This window comes from Chelonia mydas, chromosome 4 (assembly GCF_015237465.2).
Source record: "Chelonia mydas isolate rCheMyd1 chromosome 4, rCheMyd1.pri.v2, whole genome shotgun sequence".
In the NCBI taxonomy this organism is placed as follows: domain Eukaryota; kingdom Metazoa; phylum Chordata; order Testudines; family Cheloniidae; genus Chelonia; species Chelonia mydas.
Window position 1 is genome coordinate 70451962 of NC_057852.1, and position 17177 is coordinate 70469138.

Consider the following 17177-nt stretch of genomic DNA (forward strand, 5'->3'; position numbering starts at 1 on the left):
TTGGAATCCCTAAACACTAAGGGCTCAATTCTGCAAAATGCAGAACACTTCTTCCAAGATGCATATATTTCAGCTTGTAATACATTTTGAGCCTGATACTGTAAGGTGTGGAGAGCTCTTAAAACAAATTACTTCATTAGGAATTCCAAGTACCCAGTACCTTTCAGGATCAGGCTCTTTGTGAACAAACTGGTACCCTTACAGGACCTCCAGCACTTTTTTATAGTACCAACAATCTTCTGTATGTGAAGTACATTGAAAATAAAACTAAACACTCCACACACAGCAAAATACACACAAAAATACTGTGTGTACTTGGAAAGTGTAATACTTGCCCATGCTCATATCTTTTTACTATTTTATCAAGTATAGCACTCACAGAAGTTAAATTTGGCCAGAACACTCTTCTTCTTGCAAAAAATGCGATGAACCACAGATAGTCTGAAGCTTGGGCTTGGTTCTCCTCTTACTATCTTCAGTGGAAATTCTCATTTGCTTCAATAAGATCAGGACCGAGCACATTACGGTCTGTCTATTCTGCACACTAAGCCTGGGTCTCTGGGACCTGGACTTGTGGACCTGATGTTTCCAAGCCTGTGCTTGAGCATCCACACTGTAAACCTTACAATTACTGGACTTGTTACCAGAAAACTTAGGACAGGAGATATCTTTATAAAGGACCCCCTCCCAGACAGGCCCGTTTATCCTGAATTAGTATCCGTCACTTATGGTCATACCAAGAATTACACTAGTCATTTTAAGGAATAAAACAGAGGTTTATTAACAAAATAGCTCAGTGGTTTGATACATACAAATAGGCACTCAGCCCAGATCCCAACCAAAGATAAGTGGGTTTCAGATATCGTAACATTTTCTACATTACTCAATCTGTTGCAGGAGACAACCAAAGACCAGACAAGGTCAGCGAACCCAGGAACCTTTCAGGAACGAGGAGCCTCAGGAGAACACGCCACCACTGGATCAGGTAACAGTGGGATTGGTTCTGGAACCTCTCGATGACAGGAACAGGTAGATGTCTTCTTCCAATGTTACTGTAAATGAGCGCTGGCTGCCTCTTGGGCAGACAGCAACAAGTATATTGTGCTGAACCCATATATAATCTACTGTTGCTGGGCAGATTTTCTTTCATGGTCAGATGACCTTTCCTGTCTTTCCCAAGTTTTCCAGCCTCTGTCTCTGTTACTAGGCAGAACTCTTTTAAGCGTACTCAATCAAAAATAAGGAATGAAGAAAGAGTGCCAAACCAAGCAACAAGAAGGTGAGACAATAAGGAGGATGGCAAACAAAAATGACTGATAATTCCTAACAGATCTGGGACTTTCAGATGTGCTAACATGTCCATAATGCACTATGCAGACTTTCTGACTAGGATCTGCAGCTAGACGTGCATTCACACTACAAAATAACAGGGCTTAGCCCCAAGTCACAGTGGGACTCAGGCTCTGACCCATCCCCCTGGTGGGTCCTAGGACCTGAGTCCTGAGCGCTTCCTGACCTGAGTCAGGCTGATTTTCGTGTGACTGGAAGGGGGGTTGGGGCTCAACCTGAGTCAGAGCCTGGTGTGCAGTGTAGACAGAACTTTAGTTTTATGATTCATCCCCAAAATAGCCCATCCAGCAGCACAGTGCTCCCTAGCACCATTCTAGACATTGGTTCCATCATGAAGTAAAGAGAAAAATGCCTTCTACTGACTCGCCACTTCCTGCAGGATGTAGAATAAGTTTTCCTGCGAGGTCTTCCATACAAATGCTGCCCTGGCCTGACCTACTTATGCTGTGAGGGCTGACAAATATCGCACAAAGCAGCATGTAGAAGTATTGTAGAAGTGCCTACAACAGTCTTAACTGTCATCTCTTCTGGGGTGTGGTCAGTTCTTGCATGCCGTATTTCTATGGGAGTAACACATAGTGAAAGACACCAATAAACGGCAATGGCTCATTTGTATAGTTCTTGTTGCAGAAAAAATGACCCTGCAGATTTGGAAGTCTATCCTATTCCCTCGAATGGAATCATAAGCCATTGGGATGAGTGTACTGGCTGCCTCAGAAAGCATTGCTTCTAGTAGATCTCACAGATTAGTCCTTCTAATGTTATAAGGACTTTTGACTATGGTGTATTTGACTCATACTTACTTTTTATAAGGGCCCAAATTCTGACACAAACACCAAGGGGGCACAGAGCCAAACAGTCTGGGGAGGGTGAAGAGTTATTAAAGGTAAAGGACAACATTGGCACAAGAACAAATAGGGATAAACTGGCTGTGAACAAATTCAGGCCGGAAATTAGAAGGAGGTTTCTGACCATCAGGGGAGAGGTGCTAGAACAACCTCCCAATGGGAGCTGTGAGGGCAAACAACTAGTTTTAGGAGAGAACTGGACAAATTTATGAGTGCCACTGTACGACAGGGTTGCTTATGATTGTAGGGGGCAGGGCTCAGCAGCCCTGGGAGGCCCTTCCAGTTTATGTCTTATGTTCCTAAAATCTCATGCTTCAGGGCTTCAACCAGTGAAGAAGGGATCTCCCCCCTCCAAGTTTTTTTTTTTATCTCCGTCCTCTAACGCATCAGTGATGACCAAATTTGTAGTCGGGATCCTGGATGGGGTGGGCCAGTACTCTGCGGTGGCACCCAGCTTTCATTCTCTGAGGTTCTTAGCTGGCTGGTTCTTGTTCACATGCTCAATGTCTGATTCCCACATGTGGGGTCCAGAAAGAATTTACCCCAGGTCAGATTGGCAGTAACCTTGGGAGTTTTTTGCCTTCCTCTGCAGCATCGAGTATGGGTCACATGCTAGGATCATCAATTCTCTCCCTGTTGAATATAATAGTTTAGTCTCCTGTGACCTGCAATACTTTGCTCCAGTTTTGGTTGTTGGGTTTAGCATGTGGGTGCTGGGTGGCATTGGTGGCCAGCAACAGACAGGAGGTCAGACTAGATGATCTGGTTGTCCCTTCTGGCCTTAAACTCTCTGATTGTAAGACCATGGAGCAAGTGGAGAGTCACTTTGTGTTGTGCCAGACTCCTCCCATCCCTCACTCAACCAGGTCAGAATGGCTTTTACTTTGTGGAAATAAGAGGCATTTGCACAAGCCTATTAGTGTTTGTGTTATGCCATTGATTAAATAATAAATTCCCTGTCTGGGATTGACCATTAACTTGTTTTTCCCTTGTTGCTTGACTATTGCTCCTTTCTTTCCCTTTTTATTGCATTACTTTACAGTGACTCAGTAAATATTTAATCTATATAAAATAGCTGTCCCGGGTGGCATAATTTTTCTAAAAATGTGCATGATCTGAGCTGACTGACTGAGCCACATTTCAACATGATGCATTTTTAAATGGCCAAGACATTATACCCTCTAATATCAAGACCTGTAGATACATATTAAAAGCAATACTTAGTATAGTTCATAGTAAGGGCACGTGTTGCCCTCAATCAGTGACAGAACTCACATTCATCTTACTGGGATTGTGTACTAAAATCAAGGACATTGTAAGATTGGAGAGTTTCTTTTAGTGCAGAGACATAACCCCTAAGAATCATGATGGTCCTTATGGCTTATAGACTGTGAGTCTATGGGACTATCTACACTTACAGCGCAGTAGTGGCACAGCTGCACTGGTGCAGCTGGGCCACTGTAGTGCTTAATGAAGACACTACCTATGCTGATGGGAGAGCTTCTCCCATCAGTGTAGGTACTCCACCTCCCCGAGAGGCGGTAGCTATGTTGACAGGAGAACCCCTCCTGTTGACATAACTGTCTACACTGGGAGTTAGGTAAGTATAACTGCACCACACATAGCCCTGAATGAGGTAGTTATACTGACATAAGTTTGTAGTGTAGACAAGGGCTGTGGCTGGAGGGGTGTTAACGAGCCACTTCACCTTGACTGGTCCTTTGAAATATATGTTAACTTCTTATGCTAAACAATCTGTTCCACCTTGTATTTAGCTGTGACATACTGAATAAGTTTCCCAGACCTGAAGAAGAGTTGTATGTAAGCTTCAAAGCTTGTCTCTCTCTCCAACAGAAGTTGGTCCAATAAAAGGTATTCTTCTTTGAGTGCTTGTTCATGTCCAATCAACTTAAGTGTGTGTGCTTGCCACATGCACCGGTGCCAGAAGTTTTTTCCCTCAGCAGTATACGTAGGGGACCGGCTCTGGCACCTCCTGGAGCAGTGCGCACAAGCCACAGTAAATAAGGTGCCACCAGCTCCCCCCATCCTCAGTTCCTTCTTGCTGCCAGTGATGGTGCTGGAACTATTGTTGCTTCAGCTAGCGCTGTTGCTTTCTTGTTCATACAAATTCATTGATTCTTTGTATTATAGTGTATATAGTTTTCTTGTTAGTGTTAGTATCCCTTAGCTAATAGTTAGAGACTTTGTAGGTCCCTTATGGGACTTTGTCTCAGGACAGGGCATGCCCCGGTCCCCAGGCTTTAAGCCCTGTGATCACTGCAAAAGGCCCATGCCCATTAGCGATCCACACAGCAGCTGTCTACATTGCTTGAGAGAAGGGCACATTAAGAAGTGCAAAATTTGCAAGCCCTTCAAACCCAGGACTAAGAAGGCATGTGAGATTCGCTTAAGGGCGCTCCTTATGGAGTCTGACCTTACCCTGGCATTGGAGCAATGCTCCGACTTGGTGCTGAGCACCGTGATCATCCACTGGCCGGCACTGGTCCCCTACCAAGAAGCCCAAGAAGACGGTGTGAAGACGGTCTTCAACCTCCCACAAGGGAAAGGATAAGACTGGGGGCGAGTAAGGTCCCATGCCGGGCAGCTCTTCACCTCCACTGGGAACTCAGGCCCCAGCTCCGGTTGAGCAGTGTAGCCCAGCCCGCTCCCTGATGGCCACCCCAGACAGTGGCAGAGGACTATGACAGCTCTGGGTACCGTCCACGCTGGAGGCCCTGCAGCTGGCGCAGGTAAACCTCAGTGGCACTCTTCCCTGTCGTAGGGGACGTCCTGCTAGCACTCGTCCTCCCGGACCTTGGGCAGAGGCAGAGAAGCTCAAGGCGCAGCTTGGCAGTGACTGGGCGCAGACCTCTGGAGGCACATGGCCCCTGGCAGAAGTACTGGTCTCAGCACCCGGTATCTCTGAGACCCTGGTACTGCTCCAGAGACCAGTCAAGGGATCAATGCTACCATTCCTGACCATCACAGATCCCCTAGAAGGGCATCACCACGTGTGGGTGCACCTTTCTGGCACTGGGCCCGCTCTGATTCCTGGTCCCGCTCCACATCTTGGTATTGTTCGTCAAGCACGAGACATAGATCGCTGGCTCCAGGCCGTCGCGAATCTGCCGAGTGCCACTGGTCCCCACGGCCCCATTCCAGATCAGACCCCAGGTGGAGTGACCAGCACCGGTCAGGACAGAGCCACTGCTCCACCCTGTCTTGGTCACCTGGGAGCGGCCGCTCAGGCTCCAGCTCTGGTTTGGAGCAAGGTTACCTGACAGCAGGGCAAGCTTTGGTACCAGCAGTGCCAGCTACGTCGTCAGCATTGAAACCAGCCCCATGGCCTCAGACTCATGGCTGGTGCCATGGTACCCATGGAACCCCTGGGGGTTCTCCCATGTCACCCGGTTGGTGTCTGGAGCCTCAGAGAGACCTGCTGCCTCTCTCTCTCCCACCCTCCTCTGGTGTGTGAAGTCTTGGGGGCAAGGACCCTGCAGGTCCAGGAGGGAGTAGGGGAGCAAGGCACTGGGCCACCAGTGGTTGTGGAGGACCCTACAGCACTGGCATCTTCCTCATCATCACCAGATGAGGCTATAAGGGGGCACCCTCCCCCGGTTCCTCAGGATGACGCTAGGGTGCACGAGGAATTACTGAAGATGGTCACTGCCAACCTGGGCCTTCAGGCGGAGGAGTTAGAGGAGCCCTCAAACTCTCTCTTCAATATTCTCTGCTCCTCAGCACCGACCAGGGTGGCTCTGCCCCTTCATGAAGGGGTCTTAAAGATCACCAGTGCCCTGTGGCAAACTCCTTCCTCCTTGCCCACGATCTCCAAGAGGGCTGAGCGCAAGTACTTTGTCCCATCCAAGGGCAACGAGTACCAATACACCCACTCTGCCCCCAATTCCCTGTTGGTAGAGGCGTTTAACCACAGGGAGTAACAGGGTCAACCCAGAGCTACCCCTAAGAATAAAGATTCCAAGAGACTAGACTTGTTTGGGCATAAAGTTTATTTGTCCTCTAGTCTCCAGTTGAGGGTGGCCAACCATCAGGCCCTCCTGGGATGCTATGCCTTTAACATGTGGCAAGCCATGGCCAAGTTTGAGGGCTCCCTTCCTGAGACTTCTAGGGAGGAGTTCTAGGAGATCATAGAGGAGGGCAAGACTGCGGCCAGGGCGACCTCCCAGGCGGTGTCGGATGCGGCGGACACTGCCGCCCAAACCATGGCCTCAGCCGATGCTATGCGCCGGGTATCCTGGCTGCTCCTCTCTGGTTTGTCCATGGAGGCTCAACAGTCAATGCAAGATCTCCCCTTTGATTGGCAAGCACTGTTCATAGAACAGACAGACAATAAACTCCATGGCCTCAAAGACGCCTGCACGACCCTGAAAACGTTGGGCGTGTATGTTCCCGGCCCTGCCCATGAGCAGTTCAAACCACAGCAGCCTCAGGACCAGGGGAGCCACCCTTGCCAGGAGCCTCTCCATAAGAAATCCAGAGGCTACAAGTGGCATCCTAGCTACCAGCCTCATCAGGCTTCTCAGTCTAGCTCAACCCATAATGAGCAAGAGCTCATTTTGAGAGTACGCCCGAGGGCGACCTACCAGACTCTTCCCAAGATCCTTCCTCCCCTATTTTTGCCAACCACCTTTCTCCCTTCCTCCCAGGAACACTGGCCTGTATAGAAATATGGTGGCACTGGGTTACACCCTTCAGTTGCTTTCTACCCCTCCTTCCTACTCCCCTTCCCCATCTCTCTTCAGAGACCCTTCTTATGAAAGTATCCTCATGCAGGAGGTAAAGGAGTTACTGCAGGTAGGTGTAGTGGAGGTCATTCCTCTAGAGTACAGGAACAAGAGTTTCTATTCCCATTACTTTTTAATCCCAAAGGCCAAGGGCGGTCTGAGACCTATCCTGGACCTGAGAGACTTGAACCGCTTCCTAGCAAAGCTGAAGTTCCGTATGGTCTCCCTGGCCTACATCATCCCTTCCCTGGATCTGGGAGACTGGTACACCACCCTCAATCTGAAAGATGCGTACTTTCATATCGCCATATTCGAGGGACACAGATGCTTCCTCCGGTTTACGGTAGGTCCCAACCACTATCAGTTTGCGGTCCTCCCATTTGGTGTAGCAACAGCACCGCAGGTATTTACCAAGTGCTTGTCAGTGGTGGCTGCTTACCTCAAATGTAGGGGTGTCCAGATCTATCTGTACCTCGATGACTGGCTAGTCAAAGGCAGCTCTAGGTCTCGGGTCCAAAGGGATGTCGTGGTGCTGTTAGCCACATGCCGTTGCCTCAGCCTATTGGTAAATGACAAAAAATCTACGTTAATTCTGGTACAGAGGATAGAGTTAATCGGAGTGGTGCTTGACTCGACCTGCACTAGGGAGTTTCTGCCGCTGGAGGGATTCAGGGCATTGGCAGACCTCATTGCGGAAGTCTCCACGTTTCCCCTGACCATGGCCAGGGTTTGCCTGCACGTCCTAGGTCACATGGCAGCATGTACATAAGTGGTGCACAGTGCCAGGCTCCGGATACGACACCTGCAGCAATGGGTGGTGACGGTCTACTCCCAGTCCAGGGACCACCTGGAAAAGGTCATTACCATCCCCGTGATGATATTTACCTCACTGCGATGGTGGACCGACCCCTGGAAGGAGTCCCCTTCGACAGCACTCCTCATTCAGTCGAGTTGGTTTCGGATGCCTCGGACCTCGGCTGGAGGTCGCACCTCGGCAATATTCAGACAAGTTTCTGGCAAGAAAGAACTGAGTGTAGGGGGAGCCGGAAGCGCCCTATATACTATGGCATGTGCGCACCACTCCACGGGGCACCAGAGCCGGTCCCCCATGGATACTGCTGAGGGAAAAAATGTCCGGCACTGGTGCATGTGGAGAGCACACGCACCTAAGTTGAATGGACATAAGCAACACATCTCGAAGAACACCAGTTACAGAAAAAGGTAACTGTCTTTTACCTCAGGTTTCAGAGTAGCAGTCGTGTTAGTCTGTATTCGCAAAAAGAAAAGGAGTACTTGTGGCACCTTAGAGACTAACCAATTTATTTGAGCATAAGCTTTCGTGAGCTACAGCTCACTTCATCGTTGCATTCAGTGGAAATCCACTGAATGAATCCGATGAAGTGAGCTGTAGCTCATGAAAGCTTATGCTCAAATAAAGTGATTAGTCTCTGAGGTGCCACAAGTACTCCTTTTCTTTTTGTCTTTTATCTCATCCACCTTGTCTTTATATGAGTATATAAGTCACATGAAATGGAGAGTTTTGCATGTGAGATCAAATAACTCAGAGGTGAAGTGGTTAAAGAGTGGATTTTTTTTTCAGCATGGAACACAGGGATTTAACCATATGATTCTTATTAATGTTAATAGGAGCTAAGCAGCAAAGTCTTTGTGGTATTAACCCCTGAGCATGAACTGAGTATTAACCCCTTATATTGTAATCTTGTCTTCTTGGGGAGCAGAACAGTCAAGGCTGTTAGTGCACTATCTGGCAATGTTTTGGATTAAATAAACTGGTCTAGAAAAGTTTGGTAAATGAATATCTAACAGTGATTCCTCCATCAGTCAATTACCCTGGGATTAATTGGTTTCCTCCACAGAAGTGCTTTGTTCTTTGGTAATACTATTTGCAGTTTTTAGCTTATTGTTAACGCAATGTATTTCTCAGAAATTATTCTCTGCAATCGCTTTTGATGCCGTATGGATCAATAACAGAGCCTAGCAATGTTGTCTCATTGTTTCCTTGTAGCCCCCATCTGTCTGTCTCTATCCATCTGTTGTTTCTTGCCTTAGAATAGATTGTTTGGGGGGCAGTGATCATCTTTCTGTTCTCTGTACAGTGCCTAGCATAAAGGGGTCCTGGTCCATGACTAGGGCTCCTGGGCACAATGGCAATATTACTAACAATAATAGGTTTCCAATGGGATGTAATTTAGCTGATTGTGTGTGTGGCATTGGTATCTGGTACTTGTTATAGAGATAGTCAATTAATTAAATTTTATTTCTGCAAATAAAATTTATTTTTTGCTTTCATTTATTAGTCCATAGCTTTTTGAACATAGAATTGCCTTTCATTTTGTTGCTCTACGTGTGAAAGGAAAATTAGTTAGAATTTCTTAACATCTTAACTCACTGGGGGCTACTACATGTGGCAAAGAAGTTTGGGTCCCTCTTCAGTGGAATCAACAGTCAGAGTAGTTAGGAAATGTAGAATGTGTACTGAAAGATACACAAACGTAGTTTTGAAATTGGGCTGTAATGTATCCCTTCACTTTAAATGGCCTGCTCTACTTGGGGTCTATCCTGAGCAAAGGAAGTTGTCATGGAAACCTCAGCTGGATAATTAGTATCCAATCTGAGTAACAATACCTAGGGGATTGTGCAATCAGGTGGCCATTTAGACTTAGCCTAGGAGGACTTGGTTTTCTTTGTGGTGAAAAAAGTGAAGAATCACTTGATTAAAGAAAGACTGCTCTAGGGGGATATTATGATGAGCTATAAATTTTTTTTTCTCGCAGTCAGAGGGAATTGGCAGTTTAATACACTGGATTATTCCTTTGTGAAAATTGCAGCTCTGTTCTAAAGCTTTTTAGAGGAGCTCTATTATAAAAGTTAGAGAAAGCTTTGTTCTGTATTGTATTCTTGCTATAAGTTCTCCCTCTCTATCATATAATTTCCATTCCATTATCTGACATCACAGTAATTTAGACATCAAATTGTATGTAGGTTGTATGATAAGTGACCCTGCTTAATTTGAGTATTTCACAGTTCAAGTACAAAGTGCTGAAATAACCAAGTGACTGTGGCTAAAAATGTTTAATATGTTATATCAATGCTTTCTGTGTTGTTTTGAGATTTTGTACGGTCCTTTGAGTCAAAGATTATTTTGGTTATGCAAAGATGTTAAAACTTGATGTAAATTTTAGAGCAGTTGGCTAATTTCTGCATGTTTCCATGTTGTTCTCTCAGCAGATACCAGATGGTGATAAAGAAGAAATGAATGTTGATGATCTTTGCTAACTGGACATTAGGGGGGGTCTGATTCTCCACAGCTTCACACCTTGTGTAGTTCTTCACACCTGTGCAAAGTAAATCACTAACTGTGTAGAATTCTCCACTCATTTACACTGCTGGTTATGTTTTACACCCACATTGCACAGACATAAATGACTACACAAGGTGCAAGATACTGGTGAATCAGACACTAGATTGGATCACTAGGATTGGTAAATGGCAAGTTACCCTATCTCCTGGTGAGCTTCAAAATCGCTGGCTCTTGCTTTGGAAGTTCAAACCAATCCATTTTCATGTTATTTTCCATTTATGACACAGTTCACAGGTTTTTGGAGGTGAAACACTGAAAAAATGCAAGTGTAGCTTTATAGAGAGTCAGATTTTCAAATGGACAGCTTACCTTTTGTATCTGCCTAGTAAGTGCCTACTACTCAACTGGGGGGATATATTAGGATACTTGAACCTCTTACTATCTGTCGGGAGCAGGAATTCAGTAACTGGAAGTGAAATACTCTGACTTGTGCCTGCCTTTCATTTATGCAGGTGTAAATTTTGTGGAAGGGTGGAGCTCAGCATCCCCCAACACAAGCATTTGAGCAGAGTGAAGAAGGGAACTATTTTAACCTTCCTAGGGAATCATGCAGGAGGTAGCATGGGGGCTGTAACTGACCTGTGAAGCTCCCAGCATGGATGCTGGTCAAAGGTGGGGATGCTACCACAAAGTCAGCTGTCCCTCCTTTCTTTTGAGGAAAGTGTGATCTCTATGTGGACAAATTCTTCTGGTGCAGACCACAGGGGTATAACTGTACCTATCTATGGTGGAGCCACCTAAAGTAAATTTATCTGTAAGATCCCTGTGTAGCTATGGAATCTGATGGAAGTATTGCTTTGACTTCACAAGGAGCTGGATTGGGCATCTGTCCCTTTTGTCCTTAAATTATAAGGAAGAGGAAGTTCTTATTCTGTCTGATGCTACATGGTTTCTTGCTTCACCAAAGACAGTGGATGACCATCAACCACATTAAGATGCTATCTGGCAAATGAGTGGACAAATGGAGAATCAAGGATTTGTACAAATGGAGTACAAATGGATGTACAAATGGAGAATCAAGGATTTGCCAGAGTGTAAATGTGGAGACCGCCAAATGGTTGAACACATGGTGAACAAATGCCCCATATTTCATTTCCAGGAGGTATAACAAAGGTGTCCTCTGTCTCCCGTGAAGCCCATGGATGGATCCCAGATCTTTCTGTTAATTTGTAAATGTTGTTGTTTCCACACAAAAGAAGAAGAATGCATACTCAAAAGTAGGCAAAGCGGTTGCCAGACTTTGTGATAGTAGCTTATTGCTCCTCTAGTCACTAAAATATAATTCTATCAATTTCAGCTTTTTTTTTTGAATACAAAGGAGTGGTGTTTGAGAATGAAAGCTTTTGTTAAATAATTAGATTAATAAAACTATTTAACAGATTGCAGTGCTATTCAAATGAGGACAAAATATGTATCTGTGTTATATAAACTGTGCTAAGGGCTAGGGTGGGTGCAGATATTTCCAGTAAACAGATGCAGTTAGTGGATGACTGTACAACAACAGCATTTAGTAATTGGACTATGACTGTTCAAGCTCTACAGTTGTTGTTGTTGTTAACCTGTTCAAAGAATTACCAGGGATGTGTTGGATATTTCAATTTGACTCTCAGTAACCAGCATACAAAAAGATGAGCGAGATATAATTTCACATCAATTAGCAGACTGGACTAGAATGACTTCTAAACCTTGTTACTGACAAGAAGAAAGTCTCTACATTGACAGCACTTATTAGATTTTAACCTTGTGACATTCCTGGATAAACTATGTATCAGAACACCTTGAGGGGAGGGTTAAAAAAAATCCCAAAATGTCCTTTATGTCATTATTCAGGAAAATTGAATCTCTTTTTGACTGCGGATTCATTTTTATCCATTTGTAAAGTGTCATGTATGTCAGTGGTGCCATAAGAGTATTAATAGTATTTCAGTAGATCTAAACACTATTATAGTTAAAATAATTGTTAATGTCTTCATTTTTTAATTCTTTTTTTAAGGTTTGTAACGTGTTTCCTTCTGGACTGACAGTCCTAGAGAAAGATGTCTCCTGTTGATCCACAAAGGTAAGTACAACAAAGATAGCAGTAGCTTAGGCTTCCCTGCACTGCATTGCCAATGTTCTGCAAGTTCATCCTGGAGGGACCACTTTTCAAGGAATGAGAGAGCATAGCTTACTTTCTATGTCCATTTAAGTCCTTAGCTTCTTTATAAATAGTGACGCTAATTAGGGCCAACTGATGGCAATTTTTGTGATGACTTTCTGCTAGTTGTTACTAATCGGCATTTGTACTACTGGTCTGGATTTGAGTCAATGGCCTAAGGGCGAAAGGCACAGTATTCCTTCACCAACTCCTTGAACAATGCATTGATAAAATCTTAAAATTATGAGTTACACCATTAACTTTAAGGTAAGCCTGGAAATAGACATTTGTAATGGAAATGCTAACAGACTTTTAACTAGCAAGTGAAGGTACTATTCTGAGACAGGACATCAATATTCTGGGGAACAGCTGTGATCAAAAGCCTTAAAGAAGGCCCATTAATTGTTGACCTAAATTGTTCCCCAAAGGTAAAATGACAGAAGTAAATATGTCCCTCTAGTCTGTTTTCTACTACTCTGCATTAATTCTTCACTATTCCAAATTTTACAAATAATTGGTCAGCTCCTGTCCCCATGAAATGGTCTTGCCTGACCTCTGTATCATACTCTAGCAGTCAAATTCTCTTCTCAATGGGAACTTATCTGCTCTTACTGTGAACCCGTTGCATTTTTCATCTGGGAAATGAATGTGATGGGAAGCTATATGGTTATAATGACAATAATAGGTAAAGTCACCTTTTCTGGCTTAAGCAATATTTGCATCTGGCTGTAGGATTGCGTGATTTGTTAGCTTGATAGGAATTAGGACTCGTGTTCTTCCTCTGTCCTCTACTTCCCTTTCAAATCCTAGCTCACCTGTTTATCCTTTCAATATCAGCCATGGTACAAATAGATTTTTCATAAACGCTCCCTGTTCTCAATATGGAAAGATATAGCTGTAGCTTGTTGTTATTGCATGATATGGCTAGTGTCCAGTACCTCTGTGTTTATACAGTTCAAGTGCTCAATTTAGATTCCCAACATACACTTTCATTACCAACTGCTAGAGCAGGCTATAAGCCATGTTCATCATGAAAACCACCCTTTCTAGACCTTCACCTTATTGCTGTATCTACTTAAAGCACAGCTCCACTCTGAAAAGTGACACTTTTCTCACCAGACCTGCTCTCGATGTGCATTCCATCATGTCTGTTTAGTTCTGTGACAAAAATGTTTGCATTCCTTGTTACTGCTCTTAGCCTCGCAGAGCCAACATAGCAATGAGAAAATTCTCTAAATTTACTTCCTTCTTGTTAGATCAGCAACATAATGTAGTTTTTAGCAATTCCTATCACTGTGCACTCTCTCTAATTAGTGAATGGGGTTCTTGTATCACTCAGAGAGAGTTGTCATTTTAATGATACTTCCCAGCAAGGATCCAAGAGTCATTTTCTTTAAAATAAAGCAAAGAAGTGTTTTCGTTGTCCCCCCAGTATAGAAATTCTCCCCAGGCTAGGTGGGTCTAAGGCCCAGGATAGACATTAAATCCTGGACAAGTGACAGGTTTAGGGTTGAATCTCTCATGACCCATAAGGGCTAGAAATGAAAGATTTATACCACTGGAATGAGGTTATTTCCAGCTTTCCAATGGGATTACATAACAATTGCTTCTAGACCTGGAATGTTCTGAGATAAGACCTTAAAATTGCAACATAATGAATGGAAAAGAGATTTCAGGTCTTTTTTTAGATGTTTCTCTCTCCCTCTAAGGTCTGGACACATGGACTCATAGTACCAAGGCAGCAATATACCAAAAATAGCACCAATATAGCTGGTGTGTAATTAGACCAAACCAGTCTCATATCTATAAAAACATTATGCTCTGTCTGTGAGTGTAACATAACTACACACACACACACACTCTTTCTCACATAACTGAAATGGTTATATCTGTTTGACGTTCTTTTATAACAATGTTACAGCAGGTTGGCAAATGGTTCTGTATGGAAAATTGACTCTGAGTAACTCTATCCTCTTTTCCCTTCTTACTAGTTAGGATTTTGAAAATAGCCATATGTTACTGTTTGTAAAGATTGAAAAAGATGTGGTGGCCAAATAATAGCTAGAGTGGACTTGTGGAGTGGCTTTGCACAACCATTTGCACAGATGCTGAAAAAACCCCAATGACAAGTCCTTTATGTAACAGCTGCATATGTTTTACTGAAAATAAAGCAAAAAGAAGTGAAGGTTTCCTTTTTAGCTCTCCTAACCCTCACTACCTGTGAGCCTGACTGTGGTCTTCAGCCTCTGGACTGCTGCCCCATTGAGGAGATTCATAGGCTCTGCAGTGCCAAATTAGCAGAATATTTAGGGAGGAGTCACCTTTCCCCCTTCTTTCCTCCTCTAGCTCATCTGGATCCATGAAGGAAATATAGGGAGTGAAGTACCCTTCTCGTGATGGGGTGTACAAACCACACACTGGGCCCGAAGACTAAAGGACAATATCAGGCCCAGGTAGCTCTGTCCTTCCAGACCTACAGAGCATGTTCTAACTGGAGAGGAAGCTTAAAAGCTTATATTGGACTTGGAGCTGTGGGGAGCGACGGATGATAGGAAGTGACTCTGGTAGGAAGGGAGGATAACGCCAAGGGCATCCAGTATGCGGGACTCTGATTGGCTCTCGTAGGGCCCTGGGCTGGAGCCCAGTGGAATGGGAGGGCCCAGGCTCCCTACAAATTATCCTTGCTACAGGAGGGGCATAAGCCTCATTTCCAACCCACTCCCCCGGTGGAAAGGAGAGGGCAAGGACATTGAAAACATGAGGTGGAGCTAAGCTCATACATGGATAAGGAATTGGACTGAAAAGCCATTCCGCTGGGGTGCAAGTAAAGATACTGGGTGTGCTAGTGTAGTTGGTTGGTGGTCATCCCTCCCCATCAGAATTGGAGGGAGGTCACTCTGTCTCGCTACAGTACAGCGATCAAAAGTCAGTTAGCTGGGGAATTAGCAGCTCCTAGCTACAATCGCCAGTCTGTAGTCCTGGAGCTTTGTGTGGGCCCAAGCAACAATCAGTTTTTAGCCTAATCTCCTGGCTAGGGCAGACAGCAAACACAGGCCATGTCTACACTACAGAATTAAGTCGACTTAAGTTACGTCGACTATCATAAAGCTGTAATTACATTGCTTGTACATGTTCACACAATGCTCCTTGTGTCAGCGAAGCACATCCACAGTTGGTGATCTAGCACTGACAGAGAGAGCAGTGTACTGTGGGTTACTATCCTACTGTGCAAATTGCCACCTTCTGCAGCTAGGAGTTCTGGGAATGGATCACAGTGCATCACAGGGGTGGGCTCACCCTTCCATGAAGCAGTTTTCTCTGTCCCATCATTCCATGGGCTTCCAACTACGTTTCGCACAGTTTTCCAACTGCCCCTGTAAACTGTGCGCCCGCCATCTCTGCCTGAAAGCATGGATCCTGCACTGCTCTCCAATCTTGTGATGAGCATTATGAACACAACACAGCTGACCCTGCAGTATTTAATGAGCTGCGAATCTGAAAATGAATCTATGGTGCCTGCCTTGCTGTGTGCCATGAAAAAGACAATTCAAGATTGTTGCTGGCATTCACACAGCAGCTACATACGGTGGGCCATTGCTATTGGGCTTGGAAAACAAGGACTGAGTGGTAGGATTGGATCGTCATGCAGGTATAGGAGGATGAGCAGTGGTTGCAGAACTTTTGGATGTGGAAAACTACTTTCCTGGAGCTGTACATGGAGCTCACTCCTGCTCTGCAGCACAAGGACAGCAAAATGAGAGCTGCCCTCACAGTGGAAAAGCAAGTGGCAATTGCTTTGTGGAAGCTGGCAAATCCAGACTACTACCAGTCAGTCGCAAATCATTTTGAAGTCGGGAAGTCAACCGTGAGGGTTGCAGTGATGCAAGTGTGCAGGGCCATCAATCGCCTCCTAGTACAAAGGACTGTGATTGTGGGCAGTGTGCGGGAAATAGTGGATGGCTTTGCAGCAATGGGATTCCCTAACTGCAGGAGGGAGATAGATGGTATGCATATCCCAATTTTGATCCCAGATCATTTTGTGAGTACATCAACAAAAAGGGCTACTTCTCTATGGTATTGCAGGTGCTGGTGGATCACCAAGGTGATTTCATTGACATGAACATGGGGTAGTCAGGGAAGGTGCATGAGGTGAGCATCTTCAGGAATACTGGCCTGTATAGAAAGCTGCAAGCAGGGACTTTCTTTCCAGACCAGAAGATTCCAATAGAAGATGTGGAAATGCTCAAAGTGATCCTAGGAGACCCAGCCTACCCCTTATTCCTGTGGCTCATGCAGCCATATACCAGAAATCTTGACAGGAGCAAGGAGCACTTCAACAACTGGCTCAGAAGGGGCAGAATGACTGTTGAATGTGTGTTTGACAGATTAAAGGGTCATTGCCATTGCTGTTTTTGCAGGTTAGACTTCAATGAGGAAAATATTCCCAGGGTCATAGCAACCTGCTGTGCGCTGCATAACATTTGTGAAGCTAAGGGGTGGCAATTTTGCGAAAGAAAAGCTTCAAAAACAGACTCCAAGGAGAAACTGCTGAGCTTGAATTAATATGCAAACTAGATACCATTAACTTGGGTTTGAATAGAGACTGGGAGTGGCTGGGTCATTGCACATATTGAATCTATTTCCTTAAGTTAAGTATCCTCACACCTTCTTGTCAACTGTCTAAATGAGCCATCTTGATTATCACCACAAAAGTC

General features: G+C 44.8%; 1 long non-coding RNA gene across 2 annotated transcripts in view; it reads right to left on the bottom strand.

The window, feature by feature from the left end:
• Positions 1-6223: 6223 nt before the first annotated feature.
• LOC122465476 overlaps positions 6224-17177 on the bottom strand; it is a 51263-nt gene continuing 40309 nt past the window's right edge. For both annotated transcript variants that reach the window (XR_006290374.1, XR_006290375.1), the window contains 2 exons: positions 7383-7502; positions 6224-6526 (listed from right to left, as the gene is read on the bottom strand). This is a non-coding gene — a long non-coding RNA (uncharacterized LOC122465476). The remainder of the gene's footprint in view (positions 6527-7382; positions 7503-17177) is intronic.